Source organism: Magallana gigas, chromosome 1 (assembly GCF_963853765.1).
Source record: "Magallana gigas chromosome 1, xbMagGiga1.1, whole genome shotgun sequence".
Classification (NCBI taxonomy): domain Eukaryota; kingdom Metazoa; phylum Mollusca; class Bivalvia; order Ostreida; family Ostreidae; genus Magallana; species Magallana gigas.
This window is the reverse complement of record NC_088853.1, coordinates 41,233,833-41,247,002: the sequence shown is the minus strand read 5'-3', so window position 1 is coordinate 41,247,002 and position 13,170 is coordinate 41,233,833. Positions and strand designations below refer to the sequence as shown.

The 13,170-nt window shown below is 30.8% G+C and overlaps 1 long non-coding RNA gene and 1 other non-coding gene across 2 annotated transcripts; one reads left to right on the top strand and one right to left on the bottom strand.

Annotated features, from left to right (window-relative positions):
• Positions 1-2,117: 2,117 nt before the first annotated feature.
• Positions 2,118-4,313, bottom strand: LOC136270238 (uncharacterized). Its single transcript, XR_010707982.1, has 2 exons — positions 3,885-4,313; positions 2,118-3,066 (listed from the first exon to the last, which is right to left on the bottom strand). It is a non-coding gene; the product is annotated as an uncharacterized lncRNA (long non-coding RNA).
• Positions 4,314-5,116: 803 nt separating this feature from the next.
• On the top strand, positions 5,117-5,970 carry LOC105344444 (uncharacterized). The gene is made up of 3 exons (XR_010712041.1): positions 5,117-5,198; positions 5,382-5,516; positions 5,855-5,970. It is a non-coding gene; the product is annotated as an uncharacterized protein (transcript).
• Positions 5,971-13,170: the final 7,200 nt, after the last annotated feature.

Genomic DNA, 13,170 nt, shown 5'->3' with positions numbered 1-13,170 from the left:
AGCATTATTCTATTTTGGCAAGTCATTCGATATGTAATCCTTAAAAAAATGTAATATAGCATGTGAAAATTACATTCAATATGATTAAGTATTTTGAATTAGTTTACAAATTATTGTACAAGATTTTAATGATAATCCCATTAATGTAAAATGTAGCAATGATGTCATAGAGTATGGTTCTTATTGTCTTAATCAAAATCATACCACAGAATTATTGGCTGTATCAATTATTTTCTCTTTGGAATAATTTTTAAAATACTTAAAAATGTCTTAATTCTCCAAGCTCTAACTGTTATTTTTAATTCCGTGCCAATTGTATGATTCTGTTTATATGTTCATTCAGAATCAATATGTGGCAGTGTTCCTTGCATTGCAAGAAGCTTTTCAAGCTCAGCCTGCATTGCAATCAAAGAAACAGTTTTTGAATAAAGTTACATCACTAATGAAGAAAGGAAATATGATTTCTACTTCGCTAAAACAGGAACACGAGGTTTGATTTTTAAGCATTGTTTACTTGAATTTCTGAAATATTACAAGTCATTGACATGTACGTTACAACTAATTTTTAAGATCAAAAGCTTTTCAACTCTACTCCCACTGTGTACGTGTTTCTTATCTGGTTTGTGTTACGAGGGTTTTCCCAATATATCATAACTGAGCGCAGTACTATTTTTTGAACTGTAGTTTCGTCAGACAACACTCTAGTTTGATCATTGTTTCTTTTCCAAAAAACACCCGAACATTTAAACACGTACTTAAGGGTGTATTCTGCTCATTCACGAAAAAAACCCTACATCAAACTTTGTAGATGCTTATGATTTTTTAAAAGTACTATTCCTAAGGAATAAATTGAAAACAAGAAAAGTGCATGTTCGTTTTCATTTAAGAGAGATCTGGCCCCCAGAACATGGGCCAAAAATGGTGTATTGAAATTCTCATATAAATAGCAATTTGACCAGAAATTCCCTCTAATTTAGAAAATAAAAGCAGATTTCAGACATTTTCAGTTTTGCTTACTTAAAAACATCTCGGAGTTTATTTTTAGACAAATCTAAAACTATGAAACAACTTTTTTTGATAAGTTATGCCCAAAAATGTGTGTTTCCCAAGTAAAATTGGAGCATGTTTTTGTTGCAAATATGGTAAATAAACCTAAGTTAGACAGGTTTCTAGAATTTAACTTTTTATGAAAGTATTTGTATAATTTCTTTACATATTATGGTTCCAACTGAAGGCATAAAAAGTGGGGGTTAGTGTGCATATATAAGAAAAAAATATTGTTGGTTACATCCCCACCCCTATTTCCATTGAAGCATTTTATGGTAACAAAATAAGCCATAATTGCAGCAAAACATAGACTTTTATTCGCCAAAATTTTAAAACTGGTGAATTTATCTTCAATAACAAATGTAATTATGTAAAGTTAAGTATTACAAGAATATATAATAGACATACAACAAAATAAACTTTAAAATAATCATAAAAATAGTGCTTATAAACCATCTTCTGGGTGTGACCTTGACCTTGGTGTGAATAACATGGAATGAGATAAGGTATTTTTTGCTATATAATTATATGTTCTAATTCATCGAAGTCTTTAAAATAATGTAATAATTATGAAATTAAAAATTCATTGGTATTTTCTTTGAAAAAAAAAGTAGCTAGATGCATAGATTTTGAATGACAGTGTTTTCTCAATGAATTCAAGCAATGCCATGGAATGAAAAAACTGCAACTTCAAAATGGATTGATGTCTGATCAATAAGTTTTAACCAGTGTATATGCATTCTAGGTCATAGCATATATTGATAGTTCATATACATACAATTACATGTATGATATATTCTAATAAACTGTTATATTGTAAATGAACACACATCAATATATGGTTGCATTACAATACTGTCTTGTCTATTGATATAAGAAGTTGCACATTACTTCATCTGATCAGTTGAAAAACATTTCTTTTATGAAAATTCCTTGAATGACAAAACCATTCCATTAAGGTAGCTAGAATATAGATATAAATTGAACACTTTATAGCGATGAGTGATTCAAAATATACTATCAGTAGAATTTATCAATTTATCTTTATCAGGATTATTTTTTTTTGGAGGGGGGGGGTGGGGGTGTTGTGTTGTGTTACATCATACAGTATATACATGTACTGGAACTAGTAACTAGTTCAGGTATAATGAAAATCAAAGGTAGTATGTACACTTCTGATATAATGAACTTTAACTATCACTTCTGATATAATGAGCTTTAACTATCACTTATAAAAGTATATCCAAAGTGTTCAGCAAGCGAATGTACTGATTTTTGATTACTTTGTTACTCTTGGTCCACTTCCACACTCTTTTGACAAAACTTGTTGTGTGCCCTCTTCCTCTACTAAATCCTAGCTTTAGAACTGCATAGTTCAAGTCACTGACAGCTATTTTTCTATCCATACACTAAATGATTCTCTTCATTGACAAATGTTCATGTAAAAAAGTTGCAGTTAGCAGAGAGAATGATGCCTTCTAACTGTTCTGTGAATCAAAATTGACTGATCATACAAGTCTTTGAAGGGATATGACAGTAAAGCATCATGAGCAGCATAGTTACAATGTACTGGTAAGAAGATGAAACTAAAGTCTGTCGGGTATAAGATGGCAACCTTGGGAATTGTGACCTCAACAGAAGCTTTGTATCAACAAATCCTGCAACATGTTTTTTAAAAGCATCCATCTTTCCAACTGCTAACATGGTGTTGACTAAAACATGGCCATCTCAAGACTTGATGCTATGCCCAGTAAGACTTGATGCTATGCCCAGTAAGACTTGATGCTATGCCCAGTAGGGATGGCTCAATTTCCTTGTTAATGAAGTCAACGAAGTACTCTAAAGCAGAGGAAATTTGCTGGATTGATAAGGTTTGCCTCTGTTGAACACTGACCACCTTTGACAGTTAGGACTGTCTCTTCAGATGCAGAGGAAGAAATTGGAAATTTTGTTTGGACAAAACACTGCCAGTGATCTTCTCATCATGCTGCAGCTATCTGGATAACTTGCAATTACCACCTGTTAAACAAAAATTAATACATAATAAGCAAAATTATGGTTAACTTGCTAGTTTTCCGCTTTAGACTAGATATGCAGAAAAAATGACATTTTAAAGGTTAAATGTCCAGGCCATTGTGTAACAAATTAATCATCAATTCGCCACATTTAATATTTATTGTGACTTATATTGTATTAGTGCTGCAAAAAGTATAGTGCATACACACAATGCTTTAATTTCTTAGACTCTGTTGTATCTCTTTACTATGAATATATAAATTATATACAAATGTAGCTCTACATGAAAATAGACATTCAATTATAATTTAAATGTAGGATTCTCAGAAAAAATATTGACCAGTGATTTATTTTAAACTATTGAATGGCTAGAATATATTTAGAGGATCATCTTTAAAAAAAAAAAACCTCAATAAATCAATACTGATTTGTAGATAAGCTGTCTCCTTTCATATTTCTTTGACTCCATTTGACACTATTAAGAATGATAAAACTGAAAAATAACTTTCTAGCTATGATCTCCTGTTTATTAGCAAGGTTTATTTCTATGGTAGACTTGCCGAAATTAAAATAAAATGAAAATAGTTACTATATAAACATTCAAATCTTGTGTTTCTCATAAAATAGCCATTTCGGTATTACCGCATGGGCCGCCATATACACATGTATCGCCTGCTTGTTGCAATGGTGTTGATTTGATCTATAAGATTATCATATATATATGCGATACTTGAGTTTGAAGAACATTTATATGATGGGCATAGTGTAGCATAAACGATGCCATTTTAACTATACTAAGTCTAAAAGCACTGACGACTTACATTTTTGCTGTAAACTATCTCGATTTCCTCTACTGGAAGTTCCTCTGACTCATTTCGCTCGTTAGTTGCAGTTTTAAAATAATTTTTTTGGCGATTATTTTGTTTGAATTTTTTCCCCATCTTTCCTCGTCTCTCAGTTGTCATTTTCGGAGGACTCGTACTGCTGTTCACATCGCTTTGAAACGAAGCGACCCTTTCTCCTTTCGGATTTCCCTCTCCATTGTTGTTCGCGCCGACTATGGTATGTCGTAAATGACATATTTTTACATATTCCTTTGTCACGTATGCATTTAATAAGGGTTTATTGTGTAAAATATGATTCATTTAATTTATTGTAGAAGTTTTGTTGAAAATTGTAACAGTTTGAATTTTACGACATGTTCATGTATGGAGACCCACTTGGGGTAAAAATTGATGACAAGAATACATCCTTAATACATTCTTTGATTACAAAATAATTCATTCCAGCGGGATTAACGAGTCGGTGCCATACATGGCGTCGAAAATAGCCGTCCTTCACGTCGCTGTTGAAACTTTCAAAACGATCCGGAAATGTCCTTGAAATTAATAGTTTATTTGAACATGTACCCTACCTGGGTATTCACTATACATTATTTTTTTTAGTTAAGGTTTTAAAATTATCCGTAAGAATTAATGACTACCGACTCCAAATGAACTTACTAAATGTTATACAATTTTTGATATCAAAAAATAAATTCAATAAAAATTTACATTAACTCTCAAAGGACAATTTTCATCTGATGGTGTCTTCATAAAATTAAATGTAGTTGAATAACACCCTCTGTTTGCGCTATCCTATTTTTAACTATAAACTACCATGATTTTGAAGATTTTAAAGAAATTGTGTTCAGCATACACGGATGACGGTTACAAGGCGGAAAAACAGCATATGGAAAATTCTGGGAAAGATGCATATTTACTTGGTGTGTATTCATATCTTTATGGAAGAGAGAAATTCTAATTAAATGTTTTAGATTTTAGAGCTTGCATGTGACATGCTGTTCTGTATTACATAGTCGTTTTAACATTTTAATAACAAAATGGTTCTGATATGTAAAAAGGAACAAATTTTACATTTTAAAGTTTGTTTTATCTATTGTTCATGACTATATGATTTTCTATTTAAACATTTACCAAAAAATGAAGCTAAGATATCTATTTTGTTTTATCATTAATTGCAAATGACATAGTTATTGGCATTTCTGTTTCTGTTTCCAAGTTAATAAATATAGGCCTCATATGACATCAACTATTCTTGCCAGGGGGAGCTTTATCGACGCTATTGTTGCTTCCGTAAGTAATTCTACCAATAACAAGTGAGGCCTAAAACCTTATTACATAACTTGCAGATTTTCAATCAATTCGTTTAAGAGGACTGCGAAAAATGATTATTACAGTTAAATTCCATGCATTATGATTTTGTTTGCCATGTTATTTTAGACATTAGTTTATTAGGATAAAATCTATTATCTTCAGACATATACCAAGGACAACGGATTCATTATTACACAGTACCCGTCACATGACAACGTTGTTGAGTTTATTCGTCTCATAGTTTACTATGAATGCCGCACAGTCATTTGCCTGGATCCCCTACACCATATCAAATCAGTGTGTTATCTTTTATTTTGTCTTCCCGATAGCATTACAAATGCTTATTACCTTTAGTGTTCTCTCAAATGTAGTTTGTATGTTCCAACTTACAGCAAGAATACAATATATGTTACTATATTTTATAAAGCAGTTTTTTTTCAATTTTACATTTATGACGTCTATTCTAAATTTATTTGAGATAATTTTGACGAGTCATTGAACATAATTAAATTAATCTGTCTAGCAAAAATATTAACCTATCCAATTGGTTTAAAATTAAATGCAAATTAATGCTTTAAGTCAAACTTGATGTAATTTTATATTTTTAACATCAAATACTCTTTTCTTTAAATAAGAGCAAAGCATGGATGCCATCGCCATCATCTGAAATGGTTGTGTCTCCATACAGAGTAGTCTGCAATACCTGCAAAGAAACCGACCTGAAGGTGTCAACTTTAATTGTACACAAAGACAAGGTAATAGTTAATCTTATTCTTGAAGTATGGGTTTTCTTTATACGTCAGATATTTTTTTCTTTATATTAAACATTTGCGTTAACCTATACAAAGATACGAATAATACATATATGATGCATTTTTATATGATTATTAAGATTGATCATTAATGAGTGAAGATGTAGGTACCAGGTAATTTGTTTCTAAAATGATTCACCTGATCATGTTATAGATTACAATCTCTAGATAAACGGTGTTCATTTTCATCATCGACCAATGATTGTTTTTCAAAAAAAAAAAAGAAAGAAAGATGTGATGTACTTAATTTATTGTTGTTAAAAATGCAATCCCCTTCTAAAATACCATATCATGAATATTTTTTTTAGGAAGAACCAGTCTGTGTTACGGTAGCTGAACCTAAATACGAATTTGGCTCAAAATTTCAGAACGATGTGACATGTCTTTCTAACTTGGTCTCATTTGCCATTAATCGCCCGAGGAACAGTCCTATAGCTGTTATTAGCATGTGAGCATTCTTTAAACTTTTTTAAATATTCCTATCATATTTATAACCTATTCTCAATTAAGAGTATTATTCGTAAATAGTGTTATTGCGGATTATTTTACCTGCTCTAACAACAACCTTTGATATACACTTGTAAAACACCGTTTAACAGTGTTTAAAGTCTCAATGTTTCTATGTGTCAAACACTTTTCTGTGCGTCGATAAATATTTCACATTTATGATTTACGTAAGCGTTTATGAAAATGTTATGATCTTTTATGTGGTTTTCTAAACACTATGGAAACAGGGATGGTGCTTCAATGTGTGGTGTCTTCTGTGCTGTGTTTAACTCCATACAACAAATCACTATGGATGACAACATTGACGTGTTAACAACAGTCCGACAACTACAGACAAGGAGACCAGAGTTATGCGCAACTCAGGTACAGTGTGGACGTTACATAAATATGTACAAATAGTACATGTAATTCCTTCACAAGTGTTTGGAATATAAAGTTATTAAGTAGTTACTTTGTTTTTTTTATAATTGGCAAGTACTAATATAGGTTCCAAAACCAGAACAAGTGAAATAGGGCAATTGGAATCTCTGGAACTAAAGAGTTTTTTGTTATTTAGTTTTGACCAACACAAACCTTGCAAGGGTTCTAAGGAAAAAATAAAACATATCAAAAACACAGTTTAATGAAATTGATAACTTAAGCAATGAATATAAAACATTGTTTCTTCCGCACTAGCAATTTCATTTAAAATGTATCATTCATACTTTAAAACTGTAGTCATTATTGAATCAGTAGTTGCGGTATTATGAAATTTTGCAAAAAAACTTTGGATTTACATAAATTATAATTTTTCTCTTGTTTATACTTAACTTTAAGGATGAATACGGATTAATCTATCAAACCATTTACGACTATCTACAAGACGCGTCGGAGTATGTTTGCTTTGATTAGTAAGATATAATTTAATGGTGATATGAAGGCTGAAAAAGAAGATGAAAACAACGATGATATATGAATTGCTTACAAACTTTTTAATGTGATAAAATAACTCAAAATAAATATCATATTTGATACCTAAAAAATGTATATATGTTTTGTTTAAATGATTCTTTTTACTATTATATATTTCTTTTTTTATTTCTCATTTATCTTTATGTTTAATTTAAGCTTTGCATGTAGTTATGCCATTAGATTTTTTAAGAGTTTCTATTGTTATTGTTGTTGTACTGCTGTACAAATATATATGTCATAATTTTCCAAATAAATTAAAAAAAATACCAAGCAAAAACCATCTCATCAATTTTCATAACCTATATTCATTTGTTAACAAAATAAAGAACTCTTTAAAATGTTAAATAAGAAAAGTATGTAATCAAAAAAATGTTTTGAGACATTTCCAAAAATATGAAATTTTGTGAATTATTCGGAAATTTCTGTGAAGAATAAATGTAATGTTTTTGTATATTTTCTGTAGAAAATTATTTAGACTTTTTTAAATAACTTTCATTAGGTTTTCTTAAATATCTAACCTTACATAATAAACTTATTGCTTAATTTAATAAATTATGATACCATGCTTCATTTTTTGAAAATTTGCTGTTGGATTTCTGGACCAAGTGAGCTGAAAACAAACATACCAAGGATACCATCTACTATATCATTAACTTACCTGAACCGAAGGTTCAAGTGAACTTATCTGTTCGCCCGTTATTCGACGTCCGTCTGTCAATTTTTAACATATTTTGACATCTTCTCTTAAACCACTTGGACAAATTTAGCTAATCTTGGTATAAAGCATTCTTATGGAAAGGTAAATTTCAATTGTTTAAACAAAAGGTTAAACCCTTTTGAAAAAGGAGAATATTATAAAGGAGTGAGTAAAAGGTGTGTGTTTTTTCAGACAATTTTCTCAAGAACCACTGCACTAAAAATATCAATATTTAATCAAAAGCTAGTATGTACAGTGAACATTTTAATTTGTAAACATCATGACCCCGGACCAAAACTGGGGCCCCAGGTGTGGATCACATTTTAACGTAGAAATAAGTCGGTAAAATAATTAAAATCTTCTCAAGAACTACTGCAACAGAAATGTCAGTATTTACATGTAAAATAGTGAAAATTTTAAATTGTAAACATTGTGACCCCCAGAAAAAAATCCTGAGGTCCCATGCGGAATTCAGAGTTTAACATAGAAATACGATGGAAAAAATCTGTAAAAAAAGCTTCTTCTCAAGAACCACTGTACCAGAAATGCTAATATTTACATAATAGCTTGTATATATTGTGAAGTTGTAAAAAAAAAAAATAAAAAAATGGGGCCCAAGACGGGATTCAAAGTGAAACAAAGAAACAGGTTTAAAAATCTTCTTCTCGAGGCTACAAAGTTGCAACTATTGTTAACTATGCAAGGATCATCAAAGACTGAAAAATTCAAATTTGAAAAACCCGTGACCCCTTGATCAAAACGAAGGGGTTTTAAGTTTAACAGAGAAGTATATAAAGTGTTTAAAAATCTTCTCTTTAAGAATTTTAATGCTCTGGTTTGTGAGATAACAATGCAAGTTTCCTCAAACTGTAAAGATTCTATATTATTAGACTTCTGGGGCCCCAGAAGGGGTTCAGGGTAAGCATAGAAATAAAAGGGAACATGATTGAAAATCTTCCTCTCAAGGACTATAATGCATCAGTTTGTGGCATTAACATGCAATAATCCATGGTTTCTAAATTGGTAAAATCGTGAACCCTGGACTAATACTGGGGCCCAAAAGGGGTTCAAAGTTTAACAAAGAAGTACATAGGGAAAATGTTTTACATGTAAATATATTTTTCTCGAGAACCACAATGCTATAATTTGTGAGATTACTATACATGCAACACTGGATAAAGTATTTTCAATACTATTTCCAAAACAGTTACCCCTGAACTTATACTGGGAACCCAAGATGGGTAAAGAGTGTAATGTAGATGTCATTGAAGTGTTTATGTAAATTGTTTTAATACCTTCTTTTTGAGAACTACAATGCTTCAGTTTGTCAAAGCAAGCTTTCTCAAATACTGTAGAATCATATAAATTCGCGGGGGCAAATTTACGTGGTACGTGGATTTTTGCTTATTCGTGGGAATGTATTTTCATGGTTGCCTCGATTATCATTTTCAGTAAGACAGATAACTCAGGTCTCAAGCCACCACGAATTTTTATGATTCCATGATAGTTTACATTCTAAATTATAAAAGCCGTGACCCTCGATCTAATACTGGGTCCCTAGAAGGGGTTCAAAGTTTAACATAAAAATGTACAGGGGACATATTTTAAAGATCTTCTTCTGGAAAACTACAACGCTTCAAATAATGAAATTACAATACAAGCATCCATACATGATGTAGATTTAAAATTATCAAAGTTGTGACCCCAGGCTAATCCTGAGGCCCAAAAAGGGTTCAAAGTTTAACATAGACATATAAATGGAAAATAAATGTTTAAAAATGTTAATCTCGAGAACTACAATGCTAGTTTGTGGGATCCTCAAATAGTGAAGATTCTAATTTGTTGAGGTTATATTAACTATAAAACCCGGATCAATACTGTTACTCCAGAAATGGTTTCAAAGTTTAAAATAGAAAAAGCATATGATAAGAAATAGAATGTTATATGGGCCCACTGGCCTCTTGTTTAAAATTGTTTGATTTCGCACAAACAGGCATGTGTATAAACATGCAAATCACATTTCACCGATAAGGATTTGCTTCCTGGTCTAGCTAGCACCTCTCTCTCTCTCTCTCTCTCTTTCTCTCTCTCTCTCTCTCTCTTTATATATAGATTACCCAAGGAGTGTCATCAGAGATTAAAAAATCGGTAAGAACATTCTTCTTATTATTTTTTTATCGTTTCTGAACATGTTGGATGTCAATTAACATTTTCTTAAGCATGGCACTATTCCCAGTGTTAACAGGTACATGGATATGTTTTCAGAACAAATTATGTGTGATACATGTATGTATAACATAACTCGCTCTACATTCGTAATTTAGCTGACCAAAACTCAACTTCTTTGGGCACCCAATATCTAAGCACAACTCTTTGGCTATATACTTCGAAAAATGTTTCTCGCACCAGCCTTGATTTCTATAGTTCTTTAAGATATGAAATTTTATGATGCCTTTGACATAAAAATTACTGAGGAAAGGCTCAGTTCAATCTTGGGGAGAAAATCACTTTTGAAAATGTATCACTCTTCATAAAAATAACAGGGCCTGTTGTGTTCAAACTAGGGACCAGCAGGTCAAAAAACATTATAACCATTGCTTTACAGGGTGAATCAACTAAAAATAAATAGTTTCGCATTAACGTACACGTACAATTTAAAAAAAAGTTTAATCATGGAGTGTCGAGGACCCTAGACAATCAAAGATATTTGAACTCCGTATGCCTTTGCATTACACATACTGGTAATGATTGTTACGTGGAATATACTATTAATTCAATGTATGGTTTCTGTTCTCCTAAAGTATGACAATATAGTTAATGCATAGGTATACAGTTGCCCAGTGGAGACATGATTACGTTTTATATTAACTAAAAACCATTTAGAATTTATTTTAAGTTTGTCAAATTTTACGTTAATAGATATTTTTAAAAATACAATTAAAGAAAAGTTGGATAGACATTTATACTAAAACAAATTGCAACAATGACAATGTTTGAAATCTTTTTATCATGAAGTATATCTGATCCCTAAGGTATTTGTTTTCTATTTTAAAAATGCAGTCTTAAATTCAATTTCTTTTACTGACTTCATATAAAAAAGAACAAGTTAACATATAGCATTATGACAACAGTGATTTTTTTTTGAATCTGCAAAAATTGCAAATTAAAATATATAATTTTGCTATGCAGAAAATATCCTGACTTTACCAAATGATGAAAATTTATTTAGGAGACCAATGGACGACAGCAATTTTAAAAAATACATTTAAAGAGCATGGATAATAACCAAAGTATCATTGCATTTTTGTGTTCATTTTATCACATATTTAGCTCAATGTGCGGTGGATATTACTCATGGGATAATTTTCAAATCTTCATCTGGGTATTATTATGCCATGTGGCGTCATTATTTAACATTCAGTAGCTTAAGGTGCAATAAAAACTACGTAGAATGATTAAGTAGCAAAAAAATCAGTTGAAAACTGTAGAGCTTCAAATGTGACTCATTAATGCTGTTTCATTTTTTATACATTGATAAAAATATCTTTAAAAATTGAATACGTATTTGTTAATATTCAAGAAACCTTTTTACTTTTGTGTAAGTTTGTTAAAGTCTTGTAGTAAATGAGTTGTGAAGCTCACTAATACAATGTTTACAGAAAAGATTAACGTTTAACAAAATACGTGGAAAACATGTGATAAAAAAATCTCATGCTTTGCGATCGGATATGATTTTTATCCAACTTATATAAATGAATAATTAGAGAATATATTTATTATTTGTAACAGTATATTTTTCATCTTCGAGTGTGACACCCGTTTCCACAAAGGACATGCTATAGTAGACGTTATTTTTCTAATCTTTACATGGAATGTAACTTACACGTAGCTTTGGCACGAGAACGAATATTATGCTATATTGCCGAATCTTATGATCAAGATACTATAGTTCAAAATCATCATTTATAAAAAAAAAAAAAAGCACAAGCCGGGCTATGTTATCATCAGGTCGATGAGACGCAAAATTAGAGGAGGCTCATTTAAGCCAAATATTTTTTGATATTGTTTTTTCAGATAAAAGTAATATCTAACGTACAAGAAACACTGTTTTTAAATTGTATTTTTGAGTCAATTTACCTGAGACAGTTTAAAAATATCAACACTGAAGCAGTATAAAATTTAGTTAAATATCAAAATGAGATATCCCAGAGAAAGCAGATGCTGTCCTTGATTAGAATACATTAAAGAGCTTTTTTGGTCTATTCAAATGGCAAGAGAGGTTTGATTCTTTTTTCCAAAAAAGTTGATAATGCCCCCAACGTTGCTAAGTCGGTTGATTTTCTTGGTATTTTGTGTACATATCAAACACAACGGAAAAAGAAATCGGAGTTTTCTGTTTTAAAGACGTTGACTATTTCGCAAATACCATTCCATTTATGTTGAAACTGAACTGAACTCACAAAGGCAGACATATTTAAAACTATTTCAAAAGATTCAGGTAAAGACTGAGGAACATCTTTGACTGTTTTCCAATTAAATATTAGGCGTTAAAACAAAGTTATTTATAAGATAATTTATACAATAGGTAGCATTATCAAGTACGCCATACTTCACAAACATTTTATCACAATTTCGCACAGAAACAGTTAATAATACAAATAGATATATCTACATTTCATTAAGACTATATCCTTTTATATTCGCTTTTGCAGTTGTGTATGTACAATTCACCTATTGATAAGTATCACATCATGTTGTGATATTGTTGTTGTTGCGAGGCAACCCTGCTGTAGCATCAATTTAACACCAACTCTGCCAGTCACGCCAAATAAGTACAAAAAACAGATAAATTTGAATCATTTTGTTATTAAATAATCAGGTATCTACATGTAGGATAAAAAAAAATAGTTATATTGTTCTTCACAGATTTTGATTATAACTGTTATTGAGCAAACATTAAAAAAACAAATTAAATCCATATCTA